Genomic DNA, 15,549 nt, shown 5'->3' on the forward strand with positions numbered 1-15,549 from the left:
CCATCCATCCATCCATCCATCCATCCATCCATCCATCCATCCATCCAATTATTATTTCCTTCCATCATATTACTATATCCATCCATCCATCCATCCATCCATCATATCACTATTTGCATCCATCCATCCATCCATCCATCCATCCATCCATCCATCCATCCATCCATCATATCACTATTTCCATCCATCCATCCATCCATCATCCATCCATCCATCCATCCACCCACCCAGTTATTTCCAACTCTCGTCCATCATCCATCCATCCATCCATCCATCCATCATATCACTATTTCCATCCATCCATCCATCCATCCATCCATCCATCCATCCATCCATCCATCATATCCATCCATCCATCCATCCATCCATCCATCCATCCATCCATCCATCCATCCATCCATCCATCCACCCAGTTATTTCCAACTCTCGTCCATCATCCATCCATCTATCCATCCATCCATCCATCCATCACTCTTCCTTTCTTGATTCATTCCTTTATTTATTGATAAATGTCCTTTTATCTCTATAAAATATTTATTATAATACAGTCATTCAATAATATAAATCAAAGTATCATTATATTATATTTGATTCTAACTAATATAATATAATATAATATAATATAATATAATATAATATAATATAATATAATATAACTTTCATTTGGAAGGCATTCTTCTTTGGAATCAAACTCATGGTCTTGGGGTTGCAAGCACAATCCTCTACCAGTTAAGCTACAGGAACATCACTGTACTATTTCTTTGAGGGCGGTTTTAACTGAAATCTTCCATTTTGAACAGACCTAATGTTTGAACAGACTACAGATGACTCACTGTATGTTTGAGATAGATTAGTCAATAATAACAATACTTAGCATTAAAAGATGTTTTTTTTTTCCCCAGTGTTGTTGTAAATTACAGTACTGCTCCGACTAGTGTTCTGGTGTTCAGCCCTGTTGTGGCTTATTTTGTTCTTTTCAATTTCAAAGCCCAACACGGCATGGTCACAAATCCTCCCCTTAGCTACATTTAACTACAATGAAATATCCCCCCACAATGTATGTGACAAATCAGAGTTTAAGACCCTCTTCTTGGGAGCAGTAATACATTTTGCGTACATGGCTGGCCTACTGTGATAGAGAACAAAGTGCCTGAAGTGTGTCAAGCTTTTCTCTTGGATGCAGCCGTGCTCTTTCTCTCCCGTTACTCCACGTTCATTGTAATATTGAAATTTGTTAAAATCTGAAATGCTTATTTATTCCTGCCCTCCCCTCTACAAAAAAAGAAATCCATTTTAGCTGAGTGCTTCATATATCCCGGAGGTAAGAAATAGTGATTGCTGGGCTGGACATGGATGCATTATGCATGAAGTTTCCCATGTCTCTCTATCTCTCTCTACCCTTCAGCACAGCTGTAGTATTTTTTGAAATGAGAGGGCAACTGAAAGAGAGCAAGAAACGGAGAGACAAGGTGAAGGATGGAATCGCTAACTTCATTGAAACAAGGAAGTATGGAAACGGCTCCTGCTGCGCAATCCTTCATACTGTCTGATCTATTGCATTCAGAAATGACTAGAAGAGCTGTAAGTCATTGAATTTGCCCTCAGTCAAGGACAGAAGCACCAGGTCTACTGGACGACCCTGTAGGAAACTGCACAAGGTGTATGTGTTTTTGTGTGTGCGGGGATCAGGAGATATCCGACAGATGGTTGGAGGTGGTTTATTCACAGCAACAGATTTGTAGCATAGGAGAGCTTAGCATTCTCATAGGGACTAGTGGAGATGAATAATTTATATCTCATGAATTATCTGCCAAGGAACAAACCTTTGGAATGTTGTTCCCTTTAATTAAGCGAAAGTGGCCAATAGTCACTTAATGCTACATTTAATTGCATTAGTGGCTGAATTAGTGGACCCGAGGCGTTAAGCTGTGTCTTACCTTAGATCAGTGGATCTCAACTACTTTTGCTTCAGGGTTTAGATTTTACAGTGGGCATCAGGTGGTGACCCAGACCTTTTTTTTTTTTTTTTTTTTTTTTTTTTTCAGATTCGATGTTGTGGGGCTGGATACCTCTCCTTCATTACACACACACACATACACACACACACACATACACACACAGTAGTGTAGACACATATAATATATTTTAAGACAAGCTGCAGGCCATTTGAAATTCATCCCCGGCCGTAATTGGCCCGCTGGCTGGACTTTGGACACCCCTGCCCAACACAGTACTACAATTATCAAACACATTTACTTAGAATTCAGTTTAATAATATTGACAAAACCGCATCATTAACCCTCTGGAGTCTGAGGCTGATTTGGGGCCTGGAGAAGTTTTGACATGCCCTGACATTTGTGCTTTTTTCAGTTGTTCATAAACACATTAATGACAAAAGTGTCATTACACTGTGTTCAGCACAAACTAGGCTACCATAATACGTGAGGAACATGTATGTACATGTTTGTATTTTTGAAGGAATAATGTTTATGCATGGTTATTGAAAAAACAAAAAACTTAAGTCACTGAAATAAGGCCCAAAAAGTATCTGTGTTCTCAAGACTTCTGGGTATTGGATGTTGTAGACTAGAGTTTTTGATTCAAAATTATGTAAAAATTATAATGCCTACTTGTTCATATAAAACCATGAATAATGGGTCATTTACACCTGAGAAGACAAAAGAATCACATAATAATGTCCTGAAATGACTTGCATATTAATGAGGCCTTTCAGTCAGGTAGGCTGTGAAAAAACCCTCTGTAATCATGTCTCAGCTCAATTTAAAATAATGGTATTTTATTATATTCTTTAAAATATAATGTATTTCTGTGATGCAAAGTGTCTGAACAGTTATGTTACCTCTATGGCATTTCATATAGGCTTTTAGCTTAAAGGCATGCACATTTGGAGAAATATTGATGGATTCTTATATTTATGTCAATTTTCTATACTGAGGAGTAATATTTATTCAATATTTATTCTCATCACTATGAGTGCTGGATACTGTGTTTTCAATTCACACTTGCAGCCGGAGGGCGGTCTGTACACCTTTAGTCCACAAATTATTCTAATGAAGAAGAGGACATTTCAGGAATGGTGTTTTCAATTCATACTTGCAGCCGGAGGGCGCTCTCTGTACACCTTTAGGCCACAAATTCATATAAAGAAGAAAAGGAACCAGGAACTAACGACATGTCTTCTAGATGTCGCTAACCATGGCTTTAACATCCAGATAAACACTTTTCAGGACAATAAATACACGATTGAGACGATGAATGCATGCATTGCCTCAGTATTCGCCTCTGAATAGCGCTGGCTCCGTGGGCGTGGCCGCATTAGCGGATAATGAGCTGAATCACGGAGTTCTAACTCGGCTCTCTTTTCATACAGATTACATAAACACAGAATGTTTGTTTTTGATTTGACTTGCACGATTTAAAACCTGACATTTCAACGTTTCTTTAGACATAAGTGTCATTTTTTTTTGTCATTAGTATTCATAAGTTACAGTTCATTTTCTGAGAACTATCAGATTGGAATTCGTTCAGAGGGAGACGAGAGATCACGCATCATGTTAGTTTTCTTTATTTTACAAAAAGCACAACATTGTGTTTTTACTCTGAGTGTATACAAATAAAAGAAGACATTCTATAGTATTTTAAGTCTGTTTTGTTGCAATGTGAAAAAAATCCTGCAAAACGCGCCGGCGCGTTTTCAGACCTCAGGGAGTTAATATGCAATTTTGGTTTCTAAATGTTTTTGTTTTAATGATTTCATGCTCACTATGGAATAGGAGTGCCACTTACAAGTAAAATTGAGAAATCAATTATCAATTCAAAAATAAAAATGTAAATAAATCACATTTCAAATAGACCAATAAGTGTGTATATATATATATATATATATATATATATATATATATATATATATATATATATATATATATAATATATATTTGGTTAATATAATGGTTTAATTCATGTTATAAAATGGTTAGTTCCTGTTCTTGATTCTGATTGGTCAATATGTGTTTATCCAAACAGCTGAGTCTTTAGCCATTTTCAAAAAACTGCTAAAGACATATCTTTTTCGGCAACACTTGACCCAGTGATATTAGCATTTACTCTTTATTTCTATTATTACTTTTCTTTTTTGATTTCTATTCTCTTTCTCCATCTATTTGTATTTAATAAAAACAAAATAATAATAAAAAAAGCAGCACTTCACTGGTGAAACTGGGACTTGACACGGCACTTGCATAGTGTTGCACTCATGTTGATTTGATTGCTTCTAATATTCTCATTAGTGATGGGAAGTTCGGATCATTCTACCGACTCAGACTTTTGAGTCTCGTTCAACAAAATGAACGAATCTTTTTTTGAGTCATTTCGTTCATTTCGTTCATTTTAGTAAAATGTAATTAAAATGTTACGTGTTACTTCCCCAACACATCTACTACTTATGCAAACGTTGATCCCACTACAAACAATACAAAACTACAATGCTATAAGATTCAGAAATGATTAATTCATTACCTGCGTCTTCAGTTTATGACAAGCTGATTAAGCTCACCTCACCTCTTGTCTGACAAGTCTTCGGGTTTAAGTCATTCCTTAATGACATGACAGGCAGTCCCATGCTAAACCAATGCAGTCTGAGCCGGTAAGAGAATTGATTAGTTCATTTCATGAGTCATTCGGGTTTTGAGTCGTTCCTTAATCACGTGACAGACCCATACGCTATTTCTGACATTTCTGTCACTGTTTTTGTTACTGTTTCTTGAGGATCTGTGGTGTGTTATTATAAATAAATAAAGCCCTGTTATAAATAAAATATTGATTAATTTATCTTTTTGACTGTCTGTAAATAACACTAGGCTATATAATAATATAATAATCCAAGCCTACAATACAAAATATTTATAGCCTAGTTTGTTCATTTTTACTCCAATTTTGAGTTTGCTGTTATAATAATTGCTTTTCCTAGGCAGACTTGACATATTGGTCTAATATATGTATAAGAAGATTGCTCAAAAAGGACATAATGACATAAATTAAAAGCAAATAACATTTTGAATTTGAATTATTAATGTTAGTTTAAAACATCAAGGTTATGATAACTTCAGCTTTAACAGTTGTAACACAAACTCAAACAAAACTGGAGAGTTAACGGTATTTACTAATAAATATAATGTGCTTGGGTCACACAGCATAGCCTATGGGTCTGTCACGTGATTAAGGAAGGACTCAAAAACCCGAAAGACTCATAAAAAGAACTAATCAATTCTCTTTCCGGCTCAGAATGCATTGGTAACGTATGGGTCTGTCACGTGATTAAGGAACGACTCAAAACCCGAAAGACTCATGAAATGAACTAATCAATTGAATCATCAGGTGAACTACTTCTAGCAGTACAGAACCTGTAGAATATTGCACATGCGCGACTGAACGAATCACCCCCCGAGACGACTCGTTCTTCCCGAGTCACATTAAAGATTCGTTCAAAATGAACGAATCGTTCAAGAACGACACATCACTACTTCTCATTTGTAAGTCGCTTTGGAGAAAACCGCCTGCTGAATGACTAAATGTAAATGTAAATGTGTTTTATTCATGAAAAAACACGGTTATGACCGCTACACCCAACAGTTCTGTGTATCACTACACAACACCCTTAGCAACCACTCTTAGCAACGTAAACTGTTTGTTCTCAATTGATATTGTTCATTGAAGCTTACTGTATTATTATTATTACCTGCATTTAGATTTTGCATTTTCCTTCAGGTCAGTCCAATGTTCATAATAAATCTGTTTAAATCTGTTTAAATGTCCGCTGCAATATCTTGTCCTTTTAACAGTTAAGGGGTTTTCCTGTGACTGACAGGGCTATTCAGTCTTTTCAATATAAAAGTCTTCTCTACTGACTGATACACTCATTAAGACAGCCTTTGCCGCCATCTAATGGCGTAATATTGTAGCTTCTGTTGCTGTTCAGTCAGGGACTATTTTTTTTCCGGTGGAAGGAAGGCTTTTAGTGATTTTACTTCATGAAAGTTGCATTGACACATATTTTTTGGCTTTAATATTTGTATTGTGTGGTAACCGTTTTATAAAAGCAATAAGGTACTTGAGTCCTGTGCTTTATTGTGAATAAGTCACAGCTGAATAGCCTGACTACGTCAGACTTCCTACTTCCGCTCAATTTCATTTCGCTTCTGTACTCAGTCTGATACAGCGTCAGAGCTTTCTGTTTGCCACCGGTCTGGAAACAGCCGGGCCAATCAACGAACAGAGGGCGGGCTGAGAGCCGTGACGTAGATGCTAAGCGCCGAGTTTTACATTGTAGGTTAGAGAAATCGAAAACCGAAACGACTGCGGAAATGGGAAACGAGACACGGGATGCAATTCGCTCTGTTATGGAGAACATTCAACTCTTTTTCAAACTGAAGCCAGAACAAGAAGAGTGTTTGATAAACATTTTAAGTCTTTAAATCTTTAAACAGATTTGAGTTCGATGCATGATGTCTGTGCTTCGATGCGGCTGCACAGGCGCATAACATACGTCATAACTAAACGTATCTGATTGGCTTACGGGTAACCAATGATTTTAAACTTCAGACAAGCGCCCCCTAGCGAGAGAGAAAACACTTCTCTATTATGCCATTCCAGACTCTGTCTACGAAACAAAGTGAAGTAGCAGAGTCTGGTATTACCAGGCTAACAGCTGAAGGGCACAACTCGATACAGCACAGCCTTTCATACAGTATTGCTTACCTAAAACATGCAGTTAAATTAATAATAAAAAGTAAATTAAAAATGATAAATTTTCAAATTAATAGACATTTTACAGATTACTTCAGATTACAATTTTATTTCATTCATATTTTAAAATGTAGTTATACATTAATATAAATGAATTATACACACATTATAGATAAAATATAACAGTAAAACAAAAATGAAATTTAAAATGTACATATAAATAGAAACAAAATTACACTGTTTTTATAATTTATGCTCAAATGTAGTTAACTATAACAATAATTGTAATATTAATAGTTGTTTAATATTAATAATATTAAATAACTGTCATATTTACAAATAGACATTTCAAATATTTAATTACTTTTTATATAATATTTAGCTATAAATTTACACATTAATAATCACCTTTTAACTGCATTTATTTTAAAAAATGGCCATTTGTTTTTCCTCAATCCATTTGCTAATTGCATTTCTTAATTGCACACATGAGAGCATTAAACTGGCTCTTTTAACAGTTTATAAGCCTGTATGTATTTGCTACAATAATAGTTGTTAGTATTTTATTATTTGCATTTCTTGTATGTATGTTTTTTGTTTTTTTTTCTTCTCTTGGTCGAAACTCTATCAAAACCTGCTGTGACCCACCAGTTAAAAGCCATTACGTTAAATGACTGGGGGTTTTAACCAGAATTTAATGTGGTTAACTGGTTCCGTCCAATCTGGATGTCTAAATGCGGTAAAGCGAACATGTTCTTAGTCATTTTTGTGATTTTGTTCCATTGTGTTTTGAGAAAAGCCGGGCTAACCTTTGACCTGACCTTTGATTGGTCAGCTAGATTGTACTGCAGAGAGAGGCAGTGACTCAGGCTTTTTTGTCAAGTTGCTAAGTAACAAAGTGATGTGGCCTCCATACAGTCTAAATGCGGCTCTGTGCCTCACCTGCTTCATGCACCCTACAGAGAAAAACAGAGGAAGTGTGCGTGGGATTTTTGTAAGCAGACTGAAAACAGCTATTACTGAAGCCTTGTTCCATGGCCATCAGTTTGTTTTAAAAAATTGCAGGGTCTGGTGGGTGCTCAGATGTGCAGATCACAAAATGATGAAGGCTTAGCTCATGAATATTAATTAGGGTATGCACAATTCAATCATTTACTGTTTTTCTAAAGAAATAGTCATTGTGATAGTCTGTGAAAGAGTATTGCTAATTTCACAGTAAACCTGAAACAGTAACAATACAATTGATAATGTCCAAAAAATGATTGCTGATTTCAGTATACACAGTATATTGATAATTGATAATTGACTTAATTTTTTTATTTTTTTTTATTTTATCTCATTACATTTCAGAGGGGGGAAACAAACTTTACAAAATGTGTTTTCAGTCTTTTTTTTTTTTTTACTTAAAAATGTTTGTTAAATGTCACTGCTGCTACTAAGTTATTCAATCAAGAGCAGTTAGTGATTTTCTGTTTGTCTTGTTGTTTGATTCATATTGACAGCATATACAGCTGTAGGTACTGTATATTATTATGCTGCTGTCACTTTAATACAAACATCTACACATGCGATTTCTTTACATAGTGCTTATGTTCACAGACATAACTGACTGTGTTTATGTGTTTTTGACATAACCTTGTGTGTTTTTGACAGTTTAAGCAAAATAAGTCATGAAAGAGAACTTATTTTAAAGGATTAGTTCACTTTCAAATAAAATTTTCCTGATAATTTACTCACCCCCGTGTCATCCAAGATGTCCATGTCTTTCTTTCATCATATGTCCTACGCCTTCCCTATTCTACTTATGGAAAAAAATGAAACTGCTGCTGCGTTCGTTCCGTAAGTTGAATAGGGAAGGCGTAGGACATACAGTGTAAGCGTTTTGAAGAATGCGGAAAGTGGAAGCACGTGCAAGGCGATCATTTGTGTTTATAAATCATATACAGTTGTATTTTTTTTTCGAAAATGACCGATCGTTTAACTAGATGAGACCCTGATTCCTCGTCTGGTATCGTTTAAAGCTCTTTGAAGCTGCACTGAAACTGTCATTTTGACCTTCAACTGTTTGGAGGCCATTGAATTCCACTATAAGGAGAATAATCCTGGAATGTTTTCGTCAAAAACCTTAATTTCTTTTCGACTGAAGAAAGAAAGACATGAACATCTTGGATGACATGGGGGTGAGTAAATTATCAGGAAATTTTTATTTAAAAGTGGACTAATCCTTTAATAGTCACAGGACGTGCTGTCTGACATCCAGCTTTATGTGTGTGTGCTTCAGATGTGCGTGCTCAGAAAACCATAAATTATTACCATATATACCATAAAGTTTAGACTGATATGGCTTTAAAATGCATGCAGATAATAAACTTGCTTTATGGAGAACTGCAATGTCACGTGAGCATGACCGCGATAGAGATGATAATCAAAATTAAACGGATATTTTAGTTTTTGGCAGAGTATTCGAGGCACAAGTTGTACAGGCTACGCCCTCTTCTGGAAAGCAGAGCGGGGAGCAGCAGCTCATTTACTTTTAAAGATACATGCACAGAAACAGCATGTTTTCCCTTCCACTCAAAAATGGGCATGTACAACATGGTATAATAAATGATCTGTTGGGTATTTTGAGCTGAAACTTCACAGACACATTCTGGGGACACCTGAGACTTATATCATATATATTGTAAAAAGGGGAATAATAGGTCCCTTGTAAGGGGATCATCATATTTTGGGGTCATTGGCATCAAAAGTGTTAATATTGTTGTATTGAGTACAAGTGGTCTGATCCAGATACCAGGGTTTAAAAGCAATAGATTGGAGCGTGTGCTGGAGGAACATTGCCATTGTCACTTTCTGCCACTGATAACAACAGCAACAATCACTCAGAAAAATGAAATGACAAATTCCAGTGCCAGATTGGCACTTATTATAACAAACATGAAGTAATGACAGTTGGTTGTATTGTATTAGAGACATTCCTGTCCCAAGCTATTTCATAAAGTGGTGTGGACAAAATCAACATTCCCTACCCGTCCACCCTGTAAATGACGCTTGTGGTTGTCCTTTGAAAGGACAACAGAAGAAAAAACATAAAGAGGTACTGAATTACAAAACATAATAAGAAAAACAGATGCATAGAAACAAAAACTACATTAATAACAAATAGAAATGATCATAAAATATGGAAAAAGGAGAAAAAAAAAAAAAAAAAAGTTTTGATGGAGTTTGTGGCAGAAAGTGGGCTTGACTTTTGACCTGATCTTTGCGAAAACTCTCCTGGTTTCTCGCACTTTCTCTCCTCCCCTCCTCTTCTTTCGCCAAACTGTCACATCGCATTAGCAACCCTTTCTCAACCTTGCCCAAATGTCTCTGCTGAGGAGCAACAACACATAAATTAATCAGCAGAGAGCCGTCAGATAATTCTGATCAGGGATTTCAGGGACTGAGCCCAAGAAGTCTTGCAGCATGAGAATACCCTGTAAAATAAAGTAGAATAGCACAGACTTTGATACAGATATGAATACATTAATTTCTATTACCATCTGCGTAAGAGAGGAGCCATGCATAATGAATATGGCGGCAGCCTGCTCTATAGGATCCACTAAGCATCATGCACCAGGCCAAAGCCTTGAGGCCTAGTGGTTTTGATTATACGTGACACGGTGCAGGAAATGATAGGGCAAAACTAACCAAAGAAACATCCATCCGTCTCTCTGAATATGTTTCGTTCATTTCTGTTTCTTTAAAGCTGTGAATATTCATGAAGTGATGAAATTCTATAAAGTCTGCCAGTGTGTTTGCAAAAAGAGGATTCATTTACTTTAATAGAGCATGTTAAATATCATAATGACTTATAATGGAGATGAAAATTGGACTGCGCCGACACTATATTTTATTATTCTCTCTAGAGCATAGCCTGAGTTTATGCAATATCACACTAGCGAGCTATAGTATGAAGATGTATGTTATAGGAAACAAAGTTTAAAGTTTTGGAGGCATGGCATAGTGGCTAGTTCTCGTTGAGCTGTGGTCCTCATATATGATCTTTTGACTAAATCCAATTTTCCTGCCTGTTTACATTCACTTTAGATATGACTGGTATCCGATTTCTGTTTACAATAATGATTCTGTTGGTGACCTCTTTACTACGCAACATGGTTGACCATCGGGTTTTGAATGGCCGTACTAAAATTATTTATATAATTCACGTCAGGTGGTCATGATTATTTCCCAGCATGGATAAGTGACATGAATGTTTGCAGCTTAAAATCTGACTGAACAGTTATACTGTAGAACAGAAAATAACTGTAATTGTCATTTGTTGTTTACTACTATAGCTTTCAGTGGTGAAGCTGTTTTAGTGTGAGCGCATACAGGCACGCCTACTTCATAATACTAGGGCTGCAACGATTAATCGCGATTAATCATTTGCAATATAAAAGTCTGTTTACACGTAATATATATGTGTGTGTTCTGTGTATAATAATTATGTATATATAAATACACACACATTCATGTATATATATTTAAGAAAAATGTTATATTTATATATAAAATATTTGTTTATATGTAATATAAAATATATATATATATATAAATATATATATGCATATATTTCTAAACTTTATACCTGTATGTTTGTGTATTTATATATACATAATTATTATACACAGAACACACACATATATATTACGTAAACACAGACTTTTATTTTGCAAACGATTAATCGCGATTAATCGTTGCAGCCCTACATAATACATCATTAAAAAGCTATATTTGTGGCCAAACGTGTCGCCATTGCCTTGGGGCTGGCTTGGAATTCCAAGAGGAATCAGATGCAGTCAGATATCGGATACGTATCTAATTTAAAAACCACTTTTACACGTGTGCAACACATTTCCGATCTGTGTCAGATGTGAGTAAAAAATCTGATTTGTTGTATTTCCTCTAATAAATAGGCAAAAATGCCTAAATATAAGTGTTTTATGTGTTTGTATGGACTTTAATTCTTTTTGCTATACATACTGTAGGTCCAACATTCACCAATTGGGATTCATGTTTAAATGCATTTATGCCACCTCCATCCATAAACAATATGTATAAAAGCCCCTGTTATACATGTTTCTGAAACAACTACTGTGCCCACCCCCCATATTTCCCAATGATTGAATCAGTTTCCAGGCTTGACCCCAATCAGCCTCAGTCTCAGGGCACTGACAGCCACCCCCCACCCATAACCCTTTGCAACTGTCAAACCCCTTGTCTATTTCCTCTTTACATAATGGCAGTCATGAAACCCACTGTGCAGTAATGAGGCCTGTCTGATTTCTGAGGAGGTCCAATGTGTTTCACTGCTTTAAGACACACACACACACACACACACACACACACACACCATGTTTGAACGGTTATAACTTGGATGAAGAGACTGAATTCAAATTGACACACACGTTATGTTCAAACACTCTACTTTTAAGACTTCCCGACATGCCACCAGCAATAACTGAATGATATGATTTGATGATTTTGCAGTTGTCTACTTTGCCTGGTGGGTGCAGATTCACATTGATGTTTCACATTGATTTTTGATGAATATTGTTTTTTCTTCGCCAAAACAAACACCATATTTTAGTGAGAGTTTTCCCCGAAGTAGTTGGCTGGTGACAGCTGGTGGGCTAGTTAGAGCGCAGACCGCTTTGAATTAGCTGATTGCTTTTTGAGTAGAGCGAGCTGGAGGCTTGGATAAGGATCTCTCGCTGTGTGACTTTGTGCCAGGGAACCTGTGGCATTGAAGCAATGTATTGTTCATCACACTTTTTCCTAACACACACAGTTTCTGAAATAATGGTTATGAAATCATATTAGACTTGTTCAAATGCCTCTCATGCCACTTCCTATTTCCTTACAGACATTTTCTGTTTAAATGCACACTCAGGCATGCATATTGTCTTTCCTGGTATCGTTACTCTTCTGATTGTGAACATCTCTGTAATGTGAGAATTAAAAAAGGCAATTCTCTGATTGGATATTAGATGTCCTCTGTTTGGAATGGAGAAAGTTTATTCAATTATATTGAACGTTAAAAATAATTTAGTAAAAATTCAGGTAAATTAAGCATTGACTGGTGGATGGATAGACAAACAGACCAGACAGACAAGTAGAGAGAGATAGATAGACAGACAGACAGATAGACATATAGACAGACAAACAAGTAGGTAGGCAGATGGATAGACAGGCAGACAGACGGGTAAATGGGTAGACAGAACAGGTAAACAGTCAGACATACTGTAGATAGACAGACAAGTAGATGGGTAAACAGAACAGGCAGACAGACAGAGATAGACTGCATAGGTAGGCAGATATATGGATAGATAGACAAATAGGTGGGTACACGATTTATCACACGATACGAAAAATAACACTGAAATCGCACTTAAACGCAAATCTTAGTGTGATTATGAAATCGCAAAGGCTGTGATTATTTTTTTTGTTGTTTTTTTATGCGCAGCTTGTCAGTGAAGTAAGGCTCCAAATGCTAATCCATCTAAAAGCACTGCGAGTTTGAGTCGCTTATTATGTACATTTCAAAAAGCAACACACGTCAATATAGACATGAGAAGCATTTATTAACATCTTGTCCAACAAAAGACAACATTTAATAAAATTTTTACTCCAAACTCACTTCATAACGACAGTTGAGCATCCTTCTGTGAGATGATGCGGCTTCTTACACAGAATAAGGCAGTCGTGTGTTTATAAGTCATGTTTGATCAATCAATGCGTTTCAATCTTCTGTTTATTCAGCTACAGTGATAGTATGATGCCCATAGGGATTTCCTGGAATGATGCATGTTATCTTCTGCTGTGGCAGGGCATGTTTGGAGTTTCTGCGCAAAAGTGTCCTATGGCTTTCAGATGGAGAAGCATTTACTGCTGATCACAGAGCTGTACAGCTCTGACAAGCTACAAGCTGAACATAAAATAATAGCAGCCTTTGCCAAATCACGTACTGTTTAATCGTGATAAATCATGCAGCCCTAGTAGATAGACAGACAGACAGGTAGATGGTTAGACAGAACAGGTAAACAGATAGAGACAGGTAAATGGGCAGACGGAACAGGTACACAGACAGACAGACAGGTAAATGGGTAGACGGAACAGGTAAACAGACAGACAGGTAGTTGGGTAGACAGAACAAGTAAACAGACAGACAGACAGGTAAATGGGTAGACGGAACAGGTAGACAGAATGACAGACAGGTAGGCAGGCAGATAAATGGGTAGACAGAACAGGTAGACAGACAGGTAGATGGTTAGACAGAACAGGTAAACAGATAGAGACAGGTAAATGGGCAGACGGAACAGGTACACAGACAGACAGACAGGTAAATGGGTAGACGGAACAGGTACACAGACAGACAGACAGGTAAATGGGTAGACGGAACAGGTAAACAGGCAGACAAATATAAACAGACAAGACAGACAGATGGGTAGATGGAACAGGTACACAGACAGACAGGTAAATGGGTAGACGGAACAGGTAGACAGACAGACATGTAGATGGGTAGACAGAACAGGTAAACAGATAGAGAGAGACAGGTAAATGGGTAGACGGAACAGGTAAACAGACAGACAGGTAGTTGGGTAGACAGAACAAGTAAACAGACAGACAGACAGGTAAATGGGTAGATGGAACAGGTAAACAGGCAGACAAATATAAACAGACAAGACAGACAGATGGGTAGATGGAACAGGTACACAGACAGACAGGTAGATGGGTAGACAGAACAGGTAAACAGACAGACAGAGACAGGCAGACAGGTTAATGGGTAGATGGAACAGGTAGACAGAATGACAGACAGGTAGGTAGGCAGATCGGTGCTTAGACAGATAAATGGGTATGAAACAGAAAAACAGACAGACAGACAGACAGACAGGTAAATAGCTAGACTGAACAGGTAAACAGGCAGACAAATATAGACAGACAGACAAACAGATAGGTAGATGGGTAGACGGAAAAGGTAAACAGATAGACCGAGTTAGACAGACAGGTAGATGGGTAGACAGAACAGGTAGACAGACAGATATAGACTTCATTGGTAGGCAGATATATGGATAGATAGACAAGTAGATGGGTAGACAGACAGACAGACAAAAACAGACAGGCAGGGTAGGTAGGCAGATAGATGGACAGACAGACAGACAGATGGATAGACAAACAGGTAGACAGATATATAGCTAGACACGTATTTGTAAACATTGGGTAAAAGACATATTATATCTGTAACATTCCCATGGCTCCTCTGTTTCTCGAACCCAGAAGCTTTTTTGTTTGTTTGAGGTAATACTTTACTTTTGGGTCAAATGACAACTATGCCACTGCCAGTGTGTGTATTGTTTTTGTGCATGTTTTGTGTAGTGTGTGTTTTTCTGAATGATTGTGTGCGTATGCATGTCTTTTTATTGTGTGATTGAGAAGGAGAGTGAGAGAAATATATAGGGCAAGTTTCAGGCAAAGCTATTTTCAAAAGGTCACATCTCATGTAATGTGAAATAGTGCTGTTTCTTATTCATACTGGCTCTTTCTTTCTTTCAGTCTGTCATTCTCTCTCTACCTCTGTACCTGTGTTCATCCATCTGTATATTTGTGTGTGCTTCTTTAAGGTGGCTGTTTTAGCACATGTGACAGAACAGACTATAACTGGCCCATCTGGCTTTAAAATGCATTGGAAAGGAAAGAAGGCAGCACACTTTCAGAATGCACTCTGAGGTGCTTGATCTGTGTTGT

At 36.9% G+C, this 15,549-nt stretch overlaps 1 protein-coding gene across 1 annotated transcript in view; it reads left to right on the plus strand.

Annotated features, from left to right (window-relative positions):
- dab1a (DAB adaptor protein 1a) overlaps window positions 1–15,549 on the plus strand; it is a 582,896-nt gene that overhangs the window by 186,636 nt on the left and 380,711 nt on the right.

Source organism: Megalobrama amblycephala, linkage group LG11 (genome assembly GCF_018812025.1).
Source record: "Megalobrama amblycephala isolate DHTTF-2021 linkage group LG11, ASM1881202v1, whole genome shotgun sequence".
NCBI lineage: Eukaryota > Metazoa > Chordata > Actinopteri > Cypriniformes > Xenocyprididae > Megalobrama > Megalobrama amblycephala.